A 21,382-nucleotide genomic window follows, 5' to 3' on the forward strand; every position below is an offset into this window, starting at 1 on the left:
GATCTGCGCTCGAACTCTGGATCTTCTGATCCACTCGCTCGGACCTTACCATCAGCACCATTTCTAAGCATACGATCAATTGATAATTATTAACGCTTATAAGCCATGGGCATCTTCGATTCCACATGAAAATTTAATTTGGCTACCCTATGCGTTTTTTAAGCATAGCGTGGTAAACTTTTAATAATTACTCAATGAAAATGAATTCTTACGCAAAAATGATGTATGAACGAAAGTTTCAGAACACCTTGGCGCAATTGATAATGAATTTAGTCACAAAAGTCAGGAAGAACTTTTGCCAAACTAATGAGCATGAATGCAAAATTGTTCAATTTTTAAGTGTTTTTTCAACCAAATATGTTTAATAACAATAAAATAAGCAGTTTAAACACCCTAGTTTCTTTGGCAAAGTTGTAGATAATAGTTTCAACTATAAGCTAACGATATTGTTGATTCATGTTCGGAATAAGATTTAACGTATGGAAGGATTTTTCTGTAAATATGACCAAAAAAACATAAAATCAATTTGATACACCTCTAAATCTTTATCAAAATTGCTCATTTTTGTATCAAAGACTTGTTTTGGTATTTAGATTCAGAATTTGATGTGACACGGGGAATCTGGAAACAAAACTAAAAAAGTGAACAGGTCTAGTGTACAACATTTCAAGTCAATTGGTTCAAAATTGACTGAGTTCTAGTGGAAAACAGACGAATATAGAAGCCACCGCCCAAGTGGCGCGATACCCTAATATAGTAATATGTAATGCAAAGCAGTACAACATAGCAAAAGAAAATCATGCTCAAACCATTCAATGTAAGGTATAAGCAGTATTGAAATTACTATTCAAAATAACAATTCTCTGTACTTTTCATTATTTGAAACGACACATATACCATACAATGTATATTTGATGCCACCTAGGATGCCACGTATCATGATTAACAATAAATCAGTAACAAAAAAAATATGGTTTTGTAAGAACATTACAATGAAAAAAAAAAATGTTGTTGTATTGTTACGATGCTTATATATTTCATTGTAAAAACTCATTTACAATTTACTGAATGGTTGACAACGTTACATCGTATTGTTTTTGTGTTGCTAATTTTACTATTATTTATGTTGTAAAACATTGTGCCAAATAGTGCTGTTACAATACAATGTTCAGTTTTTCTTTTGTGTTTTTTATTCGGGCAGTAACGGGGTCCTAAAAGAAATCTCTACAGAAACTTTGGGAGTTGTTCTTGACGAATTCCGAGTGAAATTACAGAGAAGAATTTACAAGCACCCTGAGAGAAAGTGTGAGAAAAATGAAATTCTGAAATATGAGCCTGGCGCAACAAATGTCACAAGGTCTTTACTGAAACCAGCCAATCCAATTTACTATCATTACCGATGATAACTCGGTATGCATGTTGCATGTTTATAATTACTGATTATTCGCAAGCTGGAAAGTATACGCACAATTTCAATTTCTGTTTAGTTACTGATAAAATTATTCAAAATCATAGTACAATTAGTTCATGTTTGGTTTGTTGGCGTGCTTTGTTTGTTATTTTGTTTGCGATTCTCTTCTGGGTCTGTGCAATTTCATTCACAGTTTATCAAATGTCACGGCAGACATATGTATCCTTAGTTAGAAGCTAAATATGGTTTAAAAGCTAACTTTCAACGCCACCGTCCGAAAACTTTTCAGTTTTTATTTTACATTACACACGAATCCAAATAAAATCATCGACCGAGATCCTCTCTCTCTCCTTGGCGTAACGTCCTCACTGGGACAAAGCCTGCTTCTCAGCTTAGTGTTCTCTGAGCACTTCCACAGTTATTAACTGAGAGCTTCCTCTACCAATGACCATTTTGCATGTGTATATCGTGTGGCAGGCACGAAGATACTCTATGCCCAAGGAAGTCAAGGAAATTTCCTTTACGAAAAGATCCTGGACTGACCGGGAATCGAACCCGTCACCCTCAGCATGGTCATGCTGAATACCCGTGCGTTTACCGCCTCGGCTATATGGGCCCGACCGAGATCCTCTCCTTTACAAATACGCTAGCAACCATTGCAGTTTGATTAATTCTTCTGGCAGGATGTCCCCCTCAACAACAACGGCTTTGTGCAGCGTTCACGAGCGGAAAGAGAAACAGCTTATTTTCCAATTTCTCCATCGCTCTGGAACGGTTATGATATAACCAATTTTTTACACCACCAAATTATTTTTATTCTGGCGGCACCACAACTTTATTATTGAAAAGAGAAAAAAAACTTGGAAAATGGGAAACTTGGACTTGACGACGATCTTGCTTTCGCTTTTGTATACATGCACGAGAAGAACGAATGACAGTTTTGGTGAAAAGTTATGGCGAAAGTTTTCGTTCGTCGTCTTCCTGCGGAGTACGGATGTCCTCTGCGTTGCGTCTTCTTGTCACTAAGAGAGAGATAGTTTCGCCGTAGTCACAGTTTATTTGTCTCCACTTTTGGGATTGTTGCCAATAAGGAAGTCACGTATTGGCGAATGTTTTCTTGGCTGCTGTTTGCCTTCGCTGGGTGGGGCTGTCATCTGGAATATTTATCATGATTCGGCTCAAAGTGGAGTTGAAATGGCTGGTTTTACTTTTTCGGGAAGAGGTATGGAGTTTAGTAGATTTTGTCATACGAGCAAACTTTACATTGATTTGGACACGAATACCTCATTAGTTTAGATTGAGTTAATGTTATCCAGAGGGTGGGATGTTTTAGGAATCGGAAAGCATTATTGACGTACTGAAGAATGTTCCTTGGTTATACGTTAACAAAAGTGGTGATATCAGACTATTGTTTAACCCTTGTAAAACGGAAGCAGCGATAGCCGATAAGCTTTTTCCGGGAAAAGAAATGCCGCCGAGTTAAAGCGGAGTATGAAAAATGGCTTTACGTTGCGAGCAGAATTGTCGAGAAATGAAGACGGGCATCTTGACGGACCAACGTGAGGTAATCGAAAGGTGGAAGAAGTATAGCAGTGAACAGCTGAATACCGCAAGGAAGGCATGCACCGAGAATCAAAGCAACGGAAGAAACGACGAATTCCACACAGCAGCTAATGGATTTGTCGGTCGTTTTTCTGCAATGGTTTATGTCCAGGATCTTGCATAGTTTGAGTTTGATTTTACAGGTTGGCTGTGATGCTTAAATCTTCAGTGGAGTAGTAATAAAAGCGTTATTTGTGAAAATCTTTCTCGGTATTGATTGATCAACAACTGTATTCATTAACCCTAAAAGGGATACCTGGGGTCCATTGGACCCCAAGCGCCTTTCAGAGCTCGGTTTTGATGGAACACACTCAGCGAGGTGACGAAACTGAGGCCATGAAGGTATCCCTTTTAGGGATAAGTATACATACTCCATAAGAACAACTTTATTACCACCTACTATTATTCACATCGTAATCAATAATAAACAATGTTTATACATTTGAAAGATTCTAGATGTAAACAAATAAGGAAAAAATACATTGATGAAAATAATTTTCATCAATCTTCAACATTCTCACTTTTAACCAAAAAATAGAAAAATAGAAAAAAAAAACCCAAATTGATCCACCTAGTGGTGATAGTGCCATTCTCGTCGTATATGTTCTCACGATCTTTCCGTCTACGTAAGTCAAAGTGTTCCTGAATCCTGATATTTTTTAAGAAAAGCAAGCATTTTATCAAAGTCATTATTGAATTGCCTTAAAACTTATTGATGACACATAGTCCGATGTTATGTTCAACGTATGAGCAGAGCTGAATAATATCAGATTTCTCGGTTGACTGCTTGAGCACCTTCACTAACACTGGAGGCTGATCAATATCAAGACGATACTAACAAGCTAAGATATAACTTTTTACACAATCACAGATCACTTTGCGGTCTTCAATAAAAAAAAATCTGCACATTTTAGGTTATATTCTATTGGCCGTTGAAAACAAGAACGTAGTGAGTATAGTGAGACGTCTGTTTGAATGTGGGTTTAATATGTCAAGATTTTGTTCTCTTACACATATTTATCGCTTGCATTGATTTTATTTACTTTCGTAGTTCCGGCAAAGCACCAAACGCTGGTTGTGCAACCTACCGGTTGTCTTTAATGTGGTATGAGACTATTTTCTAGATAACCGTTCCTCAGGTTATTAAAAAAGCCGTGATGTGATGTGTCGCATGGTACATTTGGTTACTTTCGATGCAGTACCGGAACAGGTTCCGGAGCACCACCGGGTCTCCCAAATATTGTTTGAGACTATTTCATTGCTAACGTTCATTAGGTTACCTTAAAAATCACGATTTGATTTATCTTATGCATGGGTATAGATCACTTTTACATTTGACCATTTCCAGTGGGCACCGAGAACTGGTTTCGGGACACTACCGGTTGTCTAAAATATGGTCTGAGGCTATGTTGTTACGATCGTGTTATCAAAAGAGGGTCTCCAGTTGGCCTAGCGGTTAAGGCTATGGATCGCCAATCCGGAAACGGAGGGTTCTTTTCCTGTTACGGTCGGGAAAATTTTCTCGACTTCCTGGGCATAGTGTATCATTGTATTTGCCTCACAATATACAAATGGCACGCAAAGAAAACCCTTTAATTAAAAACTGTGGAGTACTCTAAAGAACACTAAGTTGAAGAGAGGCAGGCCAAGTTCCAATGCGAACGTCGAGCCATAAAGAAGAAGAAGAAGTTATCAAAAAACCTGATTTTTGATGTACTGTCAAACCCCGCGTATTCATCACTCTTTAATACGACACTTTTCAAATCGTACCCCGCAAATTTGGTGCTTTCCGACACCTGATCCGTTTGGTGATCAACCGCAGTGAACTTTGGAAGCCTACAATCGTAAAATGAACAAGCTATTAATTCGTATCACTACAATATCTGTAAGATTTGTTTTCAAAAACAAATCCTACAATCTAAATACAACTAAAATAGAGTTAGTTTATCGAATAAAAAGTTTACCCAGGTAATTTGGCAGCAATCGTTGTCGAATTAGCATGGGTTTGGTTCAATTTCAAATTTTACCACTTTCGGTTCACATTTTACCACATACCGATTGTCCCTGATGTGGTCTAGTGGACTAGTGGACTAGTTTCATGCAAATTGTTAATAAGTTTTCCTAAAAAGTCGCAAATTGATGTAATGCATGCATGGGTTTGTTTCATTCGTGCATTTCGCCAGTTCTGGCGAGACACTCAAAACTGGTTCCGGAACACTACCGGTAAATGTGGCCTGAGACTATTTTCTTGCTGACCGTTCTTCGCGTTATCGATGAAGCCATTATTTAATGTGCTGCGTGTATGCGTTTGGTTCCGTTCTACATTTGACCACTTCCGTCGGGGCAACTGTAATCGGTCGTGGAACACTACCGGTTGTCCACAATAGGGCCGGAATCTTTTTTTTTTGCCAAATTAAGATGCCTAAAAATGCGCGATTTGATATGTCGCATGCATGGGTTTGATTAACTTTTATATTTGGCCATTTCCAGCGGGACACCCGGAAACGGATTACTGCCGATTCAGATATGTTCTGAGAATATTTTCCTATATCTGTTCATCAGGATATCAAAAAAGCCACTATTTGATATGTCGCATGCATGGGTTTGGTTAACTTTTATACTTGGCCACCTCCGGCGGGATATCTGGAACCGGTTCCGTAATACTACCGGTTCCGATATGGTTTCCTGCTTACTGTTCATCACGTTATCGAAAAAGCCGCTATTTGATATGTTGCATACATGGTTTCAGATCAATTTTATATTTGGCCACTTCCGGCGAGACACCCGGAACCGGTTCCGGAACACAACCGGTTCAGATATGGTCTGAGAATATTTTCCTGCTAACTGTTCATCAGGATATCAAAAAAGCCACTATTTGATATGTCGCATGCATGGGTTTGGTTAACTTTTATACTTTGCCACCTCCGGCGGGACATTTGGAACCGATTCCGGAACACTACTGGTTCCGATATGGTCTGAGAGTGTTTTCCTGCTTACTGTTCATCACGTTATCGAAAAAGTCGCGGTTTGATATGTTGCATGGATGGGTTTAGTTCATTTTTATGTTTGGCCACTTCCGGCGAGACACCCGGAACCGGTTCTGGGACACTACCGGTTCATATATGGTCTGAGACTATTTTTCTGCTTACCATTCATCAAGTTATCGAAAATGCCGTAGTTTGATGTGCCGCATGGATGGGTTTGGAGCGTTTTCATATCTGGCCCCTTCCAGGGGTACCAGTCCGGAACACCTAAATGGCCATAACTCCGGAACGGTTGGACCGATCCGAACCATTTTCAATAGGAAACAATGGGACCAGATTCTGCGTCGAATGAACCGTCGGTCATTGAAATCGGATGAGGTTTACTGCCAAAAAGTGATGTGAGTTTTTTTGTACACACACATACAGACACACACACACACACGCACACACATACACACACACATACACACACACAGACATCACCTCAATTCGTCGAGCTGAGCCGATTGGTATATGTGATTTGACCCTCCGGGCTATCTATCAAAAAGTCATTTTTGGAGTGAACATATAGCCTTTCCAGTACACTTAGTGTACGAGAAAGGCAAAACATACGCATTTCATCCGTTTGTTTTGAGTTGGATGAAATTGGGGGAGCTTCCTGCTGAACAGATGGAGCAGAATTCCTACTTTGAAGAAGATTTTTCATCATAATTTGACATATCAAAGATTCAAGAATTCTATGGAGAAGGATACTTTAGGTTAGCCGTCAAAGTAATTAATTAATTTCATTGTTAAATAGAAAAACCCAGATTAATCCACCTAGTGGTGATAGCGCCTTTCTCGTCGAATATGTACTCTAAGATATTTCCGTCGACATAAGCCGAAGTGTTTCTGAATCCTGAAAATACTCTAGAACGGAAAAAATATCATTTTCTTCTTTTGTCACAGTGCTCGTTCTTCAATGAGGGGGTGTAGTTGATAAATAATAAATGTATATGATGAAAAAATACTCAAACAATTAAGCAAAAACGGCTTAACTCATCGGGTTTGGTAAGAAATTTTCTGGAGGACTCTTCACCTTAAAATTTAAAAATTTATTGGTTTATTCATTTGTGCTCTTCCTCAAAATGTTGAATTCCGATCCAAAATTTCGAAGGGGGACCCCTCTTGACTCAAGAGAAAAACGAAATTTGTGTCAGCCTTGTTCAGAAAAACAAGAACCTTATCAAAGCCATAATCGAATTTGGAAACTTATTCATGGCTCTTATTCCTATGTTATGTATTATGTTAAACGTATAAGCAGAGCTGAAATAGTAGTTTACGCAACAAGGTGCAGAATGAGGATTTTTAAAGCACGAGTTGTACATTTACCCAACGAGGCTTGCCGAGTTGGATAATTACGATGAGTGCTGTAAAAATCGAGTTCTGCACCGAGTTTCGTTCAACGTTATTCGCAATTTCATAAATTACTACTTGAGGCAAGATTTGAGGATATGTAATTTAAAACAAAACTTTTTCATCAAACTCCACACTGATGTTCATAGCTATGTTTAAGAAAGTGTGATCATAGCAGGTTATGCTGTGTAGTTGTCAGAAATTTTTGAACCTGCGTCCAGAAGCATCAAGAAGTTGATCAAAACTGAAAACAGTGCTGTAATGGTTCATTACGCAACGCAAATCAGTGCTGTACTGAACCATTACCACACTGCTAATTTGGTGTGGGAAAGTAAGCCTTTTCCTGTCAGATTTGCGTGAGGGAAAACAGCCTATACGATGAGAAATTGCAAAATAGTAGTTTACGCAACAAGGTGCAGAATGAAGATTTTTACAGCACGAGTTGTACACTTATCCAACGAGGCTTGCCGAGTTGGATAAGTACGACGAGTGCTGTAAAAATCGAGTTCTGCACCGAGATGCGTACAACGTTTTTTGCAATTTCATAAATTACCACACGAGGATAGTTTTTAACAAAACTTTTACATCAAACTGCACACTGATGTTTATAGCCATGTTTAAGAAAGTCTGATCATAGCAGGTTATACTGTGCAGTTGTCACAATTTTTCAAACCTGCGTCCAGAAAGCATCAAGAAGTTGATCAAAACTGAAAACAGTGCTGTAATGGTTCATTACGCAACGCAAATCAGTGCTGTAATGAACCATTACAGCACTGATAATTTTGTGTGGGAGAGTAGGCCTTTTCCTGTCAGATTTACGTGAGGTAAAACAGCCTATACGATGAGAAATTGCAAACAATATTAAACCCCTCAGTTGACTGCTTCACTAGCACTGGATGCCGAACATTATCAAGACATTTCAGCATTTTTTTTTCTGCACAGTTTAGCCTTTACTTTATTATCATTGGTTATACTGCCGTTCTACGCATAATTATCCCATGTTATATGGGATTCCCATATACCATGGGACAATTGGGCGTGGAATGGCAGTATAAGATTCATGTAAAGTTTGACAAAAAAAGTGCAAGCAAGTAAAATTTCCCATAATAAAACCCATTCAAATTTCAACCGTGTTACAGAGCTGGCTCAACCAGTTGCATCAAAATTGTGCGCAGTAATTTAAGTGCTATAAAATTAAAGTTTTCCCTTACAACGTTGATTCATCCTACTGTATAATTACGCCTCAGGAAAATGGTGTGATTTGCAAGATCGCTTGAATTTTTATCAAAATTTTGTTCTTTTACGCATATGTATCGCTTGCATCGATTTTGTTTTGTTGTAATTTTAGCGATGCATCTAATCCTGATTCTGCAACACTGCCGGTAATCTTAGGTATGGTCAGAGCTTGGTCAAAGACTATTTTCCTGCTGCCCGTTTATCTGGTTATCGAACATTTTTGATGATTTGATATTTCGCATGCATGGGCTTGGTTCACTTTTTAAACTGGCCACTTCCGGCTAGACATCTGGAATCGGTTCCGGAACACAACCGGTTCAGATATGTTATTTAGAGGATTGATTGGTGATTATCGGTGATATACAGCTTGTTTAGCGTTAAGCGTTTCGACCTTCTATTCTTCGGTCATCATCAGAAGCATTCAGCAGGATTCACCCCTTCAGCTTCGTCAGTTCACTATATTAGCGATTCAGATATGGTCTGAAACTATTTTCCTGCTTACCGTTAATCTGATTATCGATAAAGCCCCTTTTTGGTGTGTCGCATGTCTGGGTTCGGTTCACTTTTTTAATTGGCCACTTCCAGCGGGAAACCTGGAACCGGTTCCGGAACACAACCGGTTCAGATATAGTCCTGCTAACCGTTCATCTGGTTATCAAAAAAGTCGCTCTTTGATGCGTCGCATGCATGGGTTTGGTACAGATTTATAGTTGGTCTCTTCCGGCGAGACACTTGGAACAAGTTCCGGAACACAACCGGTTCAGATATGGACTGAAACTATCTTACTGCTTACCGTTCATCTGGTTATCGAAAAAGCCGCTCTTTGATGTGTCGCATGCCTGGGTTTGGTTTACTTTTTTAATTGGCCACTTCCGGCGGGAAACCTGGAAGCGGTTCCGGAACACAACCGGTTCAGATATGGTCTGAAACTATTTTACTGCTTACCGTTTATCAGGTTATCGAAAAAGCCGCTCTTTGATGTGTCACATGCATGGGTTTGGTTCACTTTTTCAGTTGGCCACTTCCGGCCGGACACCTGGAACCGGTTCTGGAACACTATCGGTTCAAATATAGTCTGACACTACTTTCCTGCTCACCATTCAACTGGTTATCGAAAATGCCGCTATTTGACGAGTCGCATGCATGGGTTATGTTCAATTTTATATTTGGCCACTTCCGGCAGGACACCCGGAACCGGTTCCGAAACACAACCGGTTCAGATATAGTCTGAGACCATTTTTCTACTTCCCGTTCATCAGATAATCGAAAATGCAGTGGTTTGATGGGTCGCATGCATGGGTTTGTTGCATTTTCATATCTGGCCCCTTCCTAGGGTACCGGTCCGGAACACCTTAATGGCCATAACTCCGGAACGGCTGGACCGATCTGAACCATTTTCAATAGGAAACAATGGGGCAATATACCGCGTCGAATGAACCATCGGTCGTTGAAATCGGTTCATATTTACTATCTAAAAATTAGGTGACCTTTTTGTACACATACACACACACACATACATACACACACACACACACACATACATACACACAGACATCATCTCAACTCGTCGAGCTGAGTCGATTGGTATATAACACTTGACCCCTCCGGGGGCTCTATCAAATTTTCGTTTTTCGAGTGAACATATAGCCTTTCGGTACACCTTGGTGTACGAGAAAGGCAAAAAGAATAGAATACTAAAGGAATGAAATTTTAAAATATTTAGAAATATACAAGCAAATGTACATATTTTACCAAAAATTCAATTCGTAATAATGTTAGCCGTTGTCAGAACAGAACCCAACACGAGCACTCAAAGTTAAATATGCCTGCCCAAACCTGGTTATGAGGAATGCTTTTCCATTTCAAAGGAAAACAACGTGCTAACCTAATTTGCATTCCAAACCAACAGGATTTACCGTACAGCCATTACTTCTTATTGCTGTTGCCGGTCGCAGAAATATATTCACTTACAGTTGATTAACTTTATCCGCAACGAGAGAGCTTTTACACCGCGAACAAAATATTGATGTTCCCTGGCGAAGCGTGAAAGAAAACATAAAAATTCCATGGAGTAATGCGTGACAGACAATGGTGAGACTTTCTTCTAGTAGTGAAGCGTTGGAAACATTAAATTAAACATAACCTTCATTACTATATTGATGTTTTGTTAATACCACATTAAGGCTTAGTTAAAAATGTTTGATCTCAAAATTTGGTCGCGATACCTTCCTACACAAAACCACATCCACGACAGCTATCACCTATGAAAACCATCTATAGCCATCAGGATGTGTTACCGCAGAAATTCGCCTTTCGCCAATATAATAATAATCTCTGTTCACGTCCCTACCAAAGAAGCGAGACTTTGTGCGCAAACCTGAATGCTTCTAAAGCCCGAAGCCAAAACCGCATCACTTGAAGAAATACTGATAAAAATGGCAACGAGCGAGCCGTTCACAATCCGAATGCAGGGGCTTTTTTTGGTGTCCATTATTTGGAAAAGCTTCGCGCAGCGGGTATTAATATTCTGCAAATGTGGAGCGTAAATTAAATTACTGTTATTGGCTGAGTTACGTGTGATTCGAGACAAAAAACATAGCTCCCAAATTGGACTGGTAATATGCCTCGTTTTCGGTAACCTAGGGAATGACTTAAGATGAATGAGGAAAAGCAATCTCATTCTCTATTTAGGAGCTATTGAATATCAGTACAAAAAGGTAGACGCTTGTGAACAACTCCAAGGGTGCGTTAGTTTTTTGCACGTACACTCCCGTTCAAAAGTTTGGGGTCACCCCCTCAAAAATATGTCATTTTTTTAGGCCCATATCTCCGCCAATTTGCGTCCGATTTCAAAACCCTAGGTTTCATTCAAAAGATAATAAGTCAAAGAAACTTTGAACATGATTTAAAAGAAACTTATGGGACTTTTTGGCGCTGTATCGGTCTTCGGGTTTCTTTAAAAACAACCGGTTAGGTTAAAAGCCGACGTTTCGAATGTTTATTCATTCATCCTCAGGGCAAACTACAAATTTCACATTTAGTCACTGATTAACATATAACATACAGATTATACAAATTACTTACGCCAAACAGTTATTTCTTTGTCAAGTGGTTTTGGAACATGGATTTTGGAACGGCTGACAAAATTACACTGCAATATTTAAACAAAATTCGGACATAGTGACTAAATTCATTTGAATGGGTCTAACATTTAACGTGCATTTTGTTTAAATATTGCAGTGTAATTTTGTCAGCCGTTCTAAAATCCATGTTCCAAAACCACTTGACATAGAAATAACTGTTTGGTGTAAGTAATTTGTATAATCTGTATGTTATATGTTAATCAGTGACTAAATGTAAAATTTGTTGTTTGCCCTGAGGATGAATAAATAAACATTCGAAACGTCGGCTTTTAACCTAACCGGTTGTTTTTAAAGAAACCCGAAGACCGATACAGCGCCAAAAAGTCCCATAAATTATCGAAACGGTCGGAAATCAATCAAAATTAAAAGAAACTTTTCCAAAAAAATTTGTATGTAAACTTAACCCAAAGTTGCCAAATTTTCAAAAAAATGAATATAAACTTACGGCAGTGTCGCTGGAAGTTGGGTCGACCAAATTTTAAGATGAGAGCGGTAATATGACCCGTTTTCTATTAGCTTTCAACTGCTTTTTACAGAACTTAGCTAAAAAATCTAGAAAAAAAAAAGTTATTAGGTAAATTAATCCTTGATGTCATCGACCAAAAGTTTGGGGTCACCCCTCAAAATGATGTATCGGCCAAAAGTTTGGGGTCACTATCGTAAAACATGGAAAAGTGATTTGTTGATATCTTTGTCATCTTTCATTCAATTTTTATTCTCCTTGGCTTATTTGAAACAAAATGAATAGCATGCATAGACATTGAACCACACATATTTGTTGAAATTTACATACTAAAACTTAACGTAAAGTTGCCTCATTTTTTGAAGCGTGGTAAAATGTGCTAACTTTACAAAACATTTTTATATACAAAAATCGTTAAATACGTTAAGTTAAAGACATCAAACGTAAATTTAGTCAATTATCTTTGAAATGAGCCAAAAATAATTAAAATTGAACTATAGATGACGAAGATATCATCAAATCACTTTTCCATGTTTTACGAAAGTGACCCCAAACTTTTGGCCGATACATCATTTTGAGGGGTGACCCCAAACTTTTGGTCGATGACATCAAGGATTAATTTACTTAATAACTTTTCTTCTAGATTTTTTAGCTAAGTTCTGTAAAAAGCAGTTGGAAGCTAATAGAAAATGGGTCATATTACCGCTCTCATCTTAAAATTTGGTCGACCCAACTTCCAGCGACACTGCCGCCGTAAGTTTATATTCATTTTTTAGAAAATTTGGCAACTTTGGGTTAAGTTTACATACAAAATTTTTTGGAAAAGTTTCTTTTAAATCATGTTCAAAGTTTCTTTGACTTATTATCTTTTGAATGAAACCTAGGGTTTTGAAATCGGACGCAAATTGGCGGAGATATGGGCCTAAAAAATTACATGTTTTTGAGGGGGTGACTCCAAACTTTTGAACGGGAGTGTATAGTCCATGTTTCGTGTCCATAGAGGACTACCGGCCAAATCAGCATTTTGTAGATGTCCGATCCGATAGCAGAGTTCTGCGGAGTCCACAGTAGGCTCGCTTTCGTGCCACAAAGCGTCCCTGAATTTCTCTGTTGGTGCCGCTGTCAGCGGTCACTAATTAGCCCAACTATCATGCACTTTGTCCTCGACACATTAATGACTAATCCGATTCGCCTGGCTTCATTATATATTCGGTTATACGTTTCCACCATCGTCTCAAATTTTCCAGCAATAATATCAATATCATCAGCGAAACCAAGCGTTCAGCTGCTTCGTGAAAATCGTGCCACTCTTATTTATCCCCGCTCTCCTTATTACACCCTCTTCTTAAGCAATGTTGAACAGCAAGCACTAAAGATCATCACCTTGCCGTAACCCTTGCGAGATTCAAAGGGACTCGAGAGTGTCCCTGATACTCGAACTACGCACATCACTCGATCCAACGACGCCTTGATCAATCGTATCAGTTTATCCGGGAATCCATATTTGTGCATGATCTGCCGTAGCTGGTCTGCCCCAGGTCTGCCCTTTTGTCATCACGTGAATATTTGTCGATTGTATCTATTCGTATTTTCTTCTATGTTTATTTGTAATGGGGATTTTTACGGGTGGCTTATTGAGCCTACGCCAACACTCCTGTGTCCTGAAGGTTTTGCTTTAGAGAGAGGCTAGTGCACATCATACTTTCAAGGTTAGCTGTGTAGCCCACGCTATTATGAAAAGTGAATGTACCTCAAAGTTTTTTCGCTAGAACCGTGTTTTTGGACCTCTAGATTCAGAATATGTGCGATTTAAAATCATCCATCTTGGGTTTTTTCCCATACATTTTTGTATGGGATGAATTTGACCTTAAAATGACTTTTTTCTATATTTGTATGGAAAAAAGGAAAAAAATCAAAAATATCAAAAAACCCAAGATGAAATATTTTAACCCGCACAGATTCTGAAACAAGAGGTCAAAACCTATGATCCAAGTGAATAAAATTTGAGGTACATTCATTTTTCACAATACTTCTCTTTGGACATAGCGTGTAGCCTGCAGCAACGAACATCGATGACTCGCTTTGGAGAGTTCATCACGGTAGCATGCTGGGGCTTAGTGGTCCGAGTGGTCCTCACCACTCCCTTTGTCCTCGGAAGGCGGACAGGGTAAACCCCGCTTGCGCCCAACTGCTTAGCAGACATCAAGAACTAATGCCCACGTGGAACCCGATCTGACCTGCTGAAGGCAAGGGTATCACTACCCTTCAGGTCCTATCAGCTGCACCAGAAGGTTGCTGACAGCAGGGTCTCCACCTACCCCGACCCTTGCCGGGGACCCCTTTCCAACCGTGGGCTCGGATCCAACCCAGTAGACCGACGCCACGACAGCACCGCTACCGGGACTTCCTCTCCGCGGCCACTTAATCGCTGTAAGGGTCGATCTCGACTGCAGAGCACTAGTATGACTTACGAAGCCGACTCCGAACACCTGGACCACCACTTGTACCGCATCTGAACTAGCCATTCTCCGAGTCCACGCGCCACCTCCTCTGTAGCTTCCAGACGATATGGGTGATAGCCGTTGAAACGGCGTTCTAGCCAAACTCATTCCTACACATCCTCTGGACAAGATTGTCCGGAATTGTGTCCTCTCCGCATGTGGCAAGCATACTGGAAGGGGCGTCTGTTCTCCAGGAGGAGCGGCTCACAACAGCGTCTGATCCCCATGTTAAGGGTGGCTGATCAACATCCGAGTGCCAGGGAAGTACTCTAAACTCAACTGTGAACTATGGTCCTGGCGTCCGGTCTCTATATGGGAGCACCAGTATACTTACCGATCTACTGAAGGACCGCGCGTTCGGCATCGTAGCACTGCAGGAAGTTTGTTAGACAGGATCCATGATGCGAACGTTTATAGGTAATCATACCATCTACCAGAGTTGCGGCAACACACGTGCTGGGAACAACTTTTATCGTGATGGGTGACATGCAGAGTCGCGTGATCGGTTGGTGGGCGATCGACGAAAGAATGTGCAGGTTGAGGATCAAGGGTCATAATAAACGTGCACAGCCCTCACTCCGCAAGCACTGATAATGACAAAGACGCATTTTACGTGCAGCTCGAATACGAGTATGACATCTGCCCAAGCCACGACGTCAAGATCATCATAGGACTGATTCTTCAACTTCAGCATAATAAACGTGCACACCCAAGTAGCACACTTGGGTGCTACACGCAGGTTTTTGTTGCGCAGAAGTCACTGTGACCAGCACTTCTAACAAATAAATACTTACTAGCTAAAAGCAAAGAATAAAAATAGAAAGAATGCCCTCTCTTGCCTATTTCTATGTAAACGTCAAGCGACAAGACAAGTGGCGCTCTCTAAGCGTTTCAAGGTGGAAGCTCTATGTAACAGTGTTCGTGATTTGTCATAAGGGAAGATGATGTGCGTATGTTTTGGTATTCGCATACAATCAGTAACGCACACTATCGCATGATAGTTGAATTTTCACCCGCAGATAGCGCTGCGGTAGTGTCCCCCGAGCATCAGCGGAGTGGGCATTCTTGATATTCTTATTCTTTGCTAAAAGTAAGTCACAGTGACTTTTGCGCAACAAAAACCTGCGCCACCGTGCCCGTGACTCTTCCGTGACAAGTGTGTTACTTGGGCAATCCTCACTCCGGAAGCACTGCTGATAAAAAAAAAAGATGCATTTTACGCGCAGCTCAAACGCGAGTACGATCGCTGTCCAAACCACGACGTCAAGATCGTTTTAGGTTATCTAAACGCCCATGTAGGCCAGGAGGAAGAATTTAGATCGACGAATGGATGATTGCTCTACACATCCCGCAACGGCTTCGTACCGCGAGCCAATATGCAGCAATAAAACGGACGTACGGACGTGAAGTGATTGAAAGGTGGACGCAGAACTTCGACGAGCACCTGAAGGGCGTGCAGGACGTATGCACTGGGCCATGACAACGGAGGTAACGACTACGCCAATGTAGCAAAAGACAGAAATGAACCAACTTCAACGTAGAGGTAAGTCAAGGATGCCATTCACCGGGTCAAAACCAAAAAAAAAAAAACAGCTGGTAAGGATGGTATCGCAGCTGAACTCATGAAGATAGGCCCAGAAAAGTTGACCACCTATCTGTACCGGTTGATAGTCAGGATCTAGGAAACCGAACATCTAACGGAGGAGTAGAAAGAAGGGGTAATCCACCCCATTCACAAGAAAGGCGACCATTTGGAATGTGAGATCTTCAGAGCGATCACTGTTTTGAATGCTGCCTACAAAGTGCTATCCAGGATCATTTTCCGTCGTCTGTCACCTAAAACGAATGAGTTTGTGGGAAGCTATCATAGACAGGCTTCAAAGACGACCGGTTGACAACGAACCAGATCTGTACCGTACGATAAATCCTCCAGAAATGCTGTGAATATCAGGTCCCAACTCATTACCTGTTCATCAACTTAAAAGTGGCACACGACAGTATCGACCGCATAGAGCTATGGAAAATCATGGACGAAAATGACTTTCCTGGAAAACTGACTAGACTGGTTAAAGTAACGGTGAACGGTGTGCAAAACTAAGAATTTCGGGTGGACTATCCAGTTCATTCGAATCTCGCCGGGGACTGTGACATGGTGATGGACTCTCATGCCTACTCTTCAACAACACTCTGGAAGGTGTAATGCGACGAGCCGGACTTAAGAGCCGAGGTAAATCCGGTCAATTTGTGTGCTTTGCGGACGACATAAACATTATCGCCAGAATATTTGGGACGGTGACAGAACTGTAAATACACCCGCCTGAACTCGAAGCAGCAAAGCTGAATGCGTCCAAAACAAAGTGCATGCTGGCAGGCGGAACCGAACACGACCGAGTCTTTTTTTTTCCTCCCCTGTTGGGGAAATTAAGCCACTGCGTCCAAGGCTGAACGACCGGGTCTGTCTAGGTGGTAATGTGGCGATAGACTGAGATACCTTCGAGGTGGTGCAGGAATTCGTGTACCTCAGACCCTTACTGACGGCTGACAACAATGCTAGCCGTGAAATACAAAGGCGCATCAACAGTGGTAGCCGTGCGTAATATGGGCTCCAGAAGAAGCTGCGGTCAAAATAGATTCACCTCAGATGTACAAGACGCCGATAAGAGCGGCGGATCATGCTCGAGGACGCGTGACTTGGGGAGCATTGGGCGTGACCGAGGATGGAGAGCGGCATCCACAAATCATGTATTGTGGAGAAATATTATTTATTCAGTTTTATATTAAGTTTGATGTTTTACTAAATAAATAAATGAATGAATGACCCGTGGAAGCATGAGGTAGGATCTTGAGAGGACCAGAGCTAGGGTGGAAGGTTACAACAACAGAACAGATACAATGTACAAGGGCATGTTGTGAAATGTGTCTACCTAAGCAATAAATCAAAAGAAAAACACGGAACTTTTGAGAATTCTGGAGCAATATTATATTTTTTTTGTAATAGCGAATGATAGTTAAAAATTTCTAGTAATTTCTAGTTATTTCCCCCTTACTCAATACCATGTCATCATAGAAACAAACGAGATTACTACATTCCCAAAGCAGTACAGCAATAACAGTTTCCAGCACTACTTCTCTGCTACAGACGTACTAATATTGAAAGAGTCTCCGCCGCCGCGCCGTTTGGACGTTTCGATTCCAGTCACGTAAGAATTTTCCATTACCGAGACCAGCGGCAGTCCATCAACCATGGCAGCGCTTCCGACGATGCGGTGCGGCGAGGCGATCCTTGGGCTACAACATTGCACTTCCTGTAGGTGTGTTGGAAGCGTCGAGCGGTTACACACAAAATGTACGCACTGTTTCATGAAATAAACTCATAGTATATATAAAACATGGTCAGCTGTTTGTTAGAAATTGTTTCCATAAGTTTTAGGATGATTTATTCAAAAATTTAAAAAATGGCAATAATGTAACCTTTCTGAACTAGTTCAACATTGAGTAGACTCAAACGAGCGTGTAGGTACAGCAAGGGGGAAAATGTCCCTCAATTTTCCACCCACCCACATCTAGTTCCACAACTAAGTGACTATGAGCTTGCTGAGCTGATCATCGCGACAGGCCGCGACAGGCTCAGCCTCGGGAAAGGCACTTTCAGCAGAATGACTGTAAGCGAAAACGTGAACGTGCCCCAAATGAAAAGAATTTCTATTTTTCATATTTATTCCATACCATATCTGGATGTTTCTGCTGTATTTACCGCAAACCAAGATGCTAGCAAAACCCAAAATGAGAAATTGTGACTCACAATATGAACTGCCGAATCTGTGTATTATGAAGGCTATCAAAGATTGTGATTAAAAGCTGGTTTGGATGCTCGTTGGTGGTGCATACAAATGGAGCCAGGATATTTTCTATTAGAGTTGAATCCTTTCATGCGGATGCGATGTGGTCACACCATGAATGCTATTTACGTGAGATGTATAAGAAGTGCGCCTATGCAGGCTCTATGTCAATAAAAAAATACTTCTAAGATAATCAGACGAAGGTACAATTAATGACGTTGGTTGAATCGAATGCAGAATCCATTGAGAAAAGTTCTACGAAGTCCAAACTTTTCGCCCAATTGAATAAAAAAAAGGCCTCATAAAAATGTTTTCTGATTATGGTTTTTAAAAGTTTACAATCCCCAAGCGTGCACAATTGAATTTTCTACTTTTGGGAAATCCTTGACGAATAGCTATTCTACAAAAAAAAAATGCTGTGCATTGGCTAGCGAATTCACCACGAGGGTAGAAGTTCCAACATGAGCATTCCCTCAATTTCCTTTGAAAAGCCGGTCCCATGGGCACAATCTTTTCAAATGTGAACAAACTTCAGCGGCTGCATAAAGCAATTACTGTTGGCGTTGTACTTTTTGTTGACTTCATTCCAAGGGGAGAACAGTTTTTTTTTACGTGAGTCACTACGTCACTGCCAACGGGATCTTCTAATGAATAACAAACAAATGAGCATACCTCGAAAATTTTTCCGCGAGGTTTGTTTTGAAGATGGAAATGTGAAAAAAGATTCTCCCGAGAAAGCTGAATGTATTTTAGTAATATATTTCTCATTTGGTATACCGCCGCATGCAGCATAGTTGTCCCATGTTAATAGGGATACCGATAGAACATGGGACAACTATGCTGCACACAGCAGTGTTTTTCATTTCTGTATCATAATGATCAACTTTTCCACACTGGTTCATAATGCATAATGATATTTGTTTAATTATATTTGCAAGTTATAATACTTGCAACCTGTAGTAATACTTACCTTACAAGTGTTCGTCGGGAGCCTTTTTCGCGATTATGAGGTCATCTGGGTAAACAAAGAGGGCTGCAAAATTTCAAGTCGTCAACCTAATAACCTAATATTGAATAGGTTCTTAAATTTTTGACAACTGGTGTATTTTTCATGTTAAAAATAAAATACAGTTTAGAAAGTTACAGAATGACCCATATTTAACGCCTAAAGGTAGGCAATTGCTAGAAATATAGTCGTACCTCCGCATAAACATGCTATTTTCGCATAAAACTTTTATGTTAACATCAACTTTAACTCAAAGCTATGTTTAATAAGCCTACCATGAATGAATAAATATATTTTGTCAATCATCTTATAAACAACAGGGCGTTGATGATGTTGTATAACAGTTAAGTTGATGTAATGAACAAAACTCTCAGATTGAGAGTTCAATAAGCATGCAATACAATACAGGGCTCAGTCGAGTCTAGTGCATGAAACAGACAAGAAGCCTTTAAAGATTATCATCCGAAAACCTTTATAACCCGTAGTAAAGCCATAGTCCGGAGTGACCTTCTAGTAGTTTTTAAAAAGAGTTTTAAGTATAAAACAGTGGCGACGAGAAAAATACGTTTTAACGCGTTTGAAATCAAATTAGAATAACAAATTTTTTTCCTAGTCGTGTTTCGCGATAGTGTGCTGTTCTACAAGTCGTCCACATGGTGTGGCATAAGTGTAGAATCAGTAGCTGATCATTCCGCATAGTGTTTCTTTATATAATTAATTTTTAGCAGTGAATCTTGCTTGATTAAAACGGGCAGAAAGATCCGTAGGTTTTAGTGGAAATTGAAATTCTGCAGTTTTGTGAGGAAAACGCGTAGTTCGGTAGTTCACGCCATTTTGTACCTTTGTTCTCGGTCTCTGTATAGAGAAAAGAAGGAGAACAAGGAGAGCAAATGCAATAGTCCACCATTTAGTTTTGCAAATTGTTGAAGTGTATCGTGGTGTTCGACGGCCAGCAGCCTGAGAGCCGGCCAAAGATCTGCTAAGTAGGCTTGGTAGCGGTGAGCTCCTGGTGGTGAGAAGAGCAGTATACAGTGTAAGAGTATAACAGCCAATTGTGTGAGTTATAAACCTGCTAAGCGGTGAGTATCTGGTGGTGAGACGAGCAGTGTTCATCTGTGAGTAAGGAGAGTTGTATGAGAATAAATTGTGCTATTCAGTGTGTTCAACAAAGTATACAAACGCGGTGATCAACAAGCAACGATAGCGGCGTAGAGGAGCACTCACAGGAGACCAGTGAGCGTTGAGATATTTGCGGAGTTGACAAGAATAGCGGAGCGCTCTATCACCGGCTGCGTTTATAGGAATCCATCGACGGTAGTGGAGCGTGAGTAACTACTAATTCAAGTAAGTGACCACCTTTTTGTTGTTTTAGATCGGCAAATACTCTCTAATGGCACCAACGGGTTTGATCGGTGTGTTAGACCACTACGTGGTGGGAAGATCATTCACGAATTACATAAAGCGATTTGATATTTACTGCAAAATTAATAACGTGCCCGAAGACCAAAAGCGATCATATTTTATTACTCTTAGTGGTGAAGCAGTATATGACGAACTAGCTAAACTTTACCCTGATGTAGACGTAGAGACCGTTAGCTATGCCGATATAGTAAAAAAACTCAAATCACGTTTTGATAAAGTCGATCCAGCTCTTATGCAAAGGTATCGTTTTTATACCCGTTTTCAAGGTCCAACAGAGTCTAGCGAAAATTTTGTGTTAGCTGTAAAGCTGTTGGCAGAACAATGTAATTTTGGGCAATTTAAAGAAACGGCAATAAGAGACAGGTTGATCATGGGTCTTG

The sequence above is a fragment of the Aedes albopictus genome, chromosome 3 (assembly GCF_035046485.1).
Source record: "Aedes albopictus strain Foshan chromosome 3, AalbF5, whole genome shotgun sequence".
NCBI lineage: Eukaryota > Metazoa > Arthropoda > Insecta > Diptera > Culicidae > Aedes > Aedes albopictus.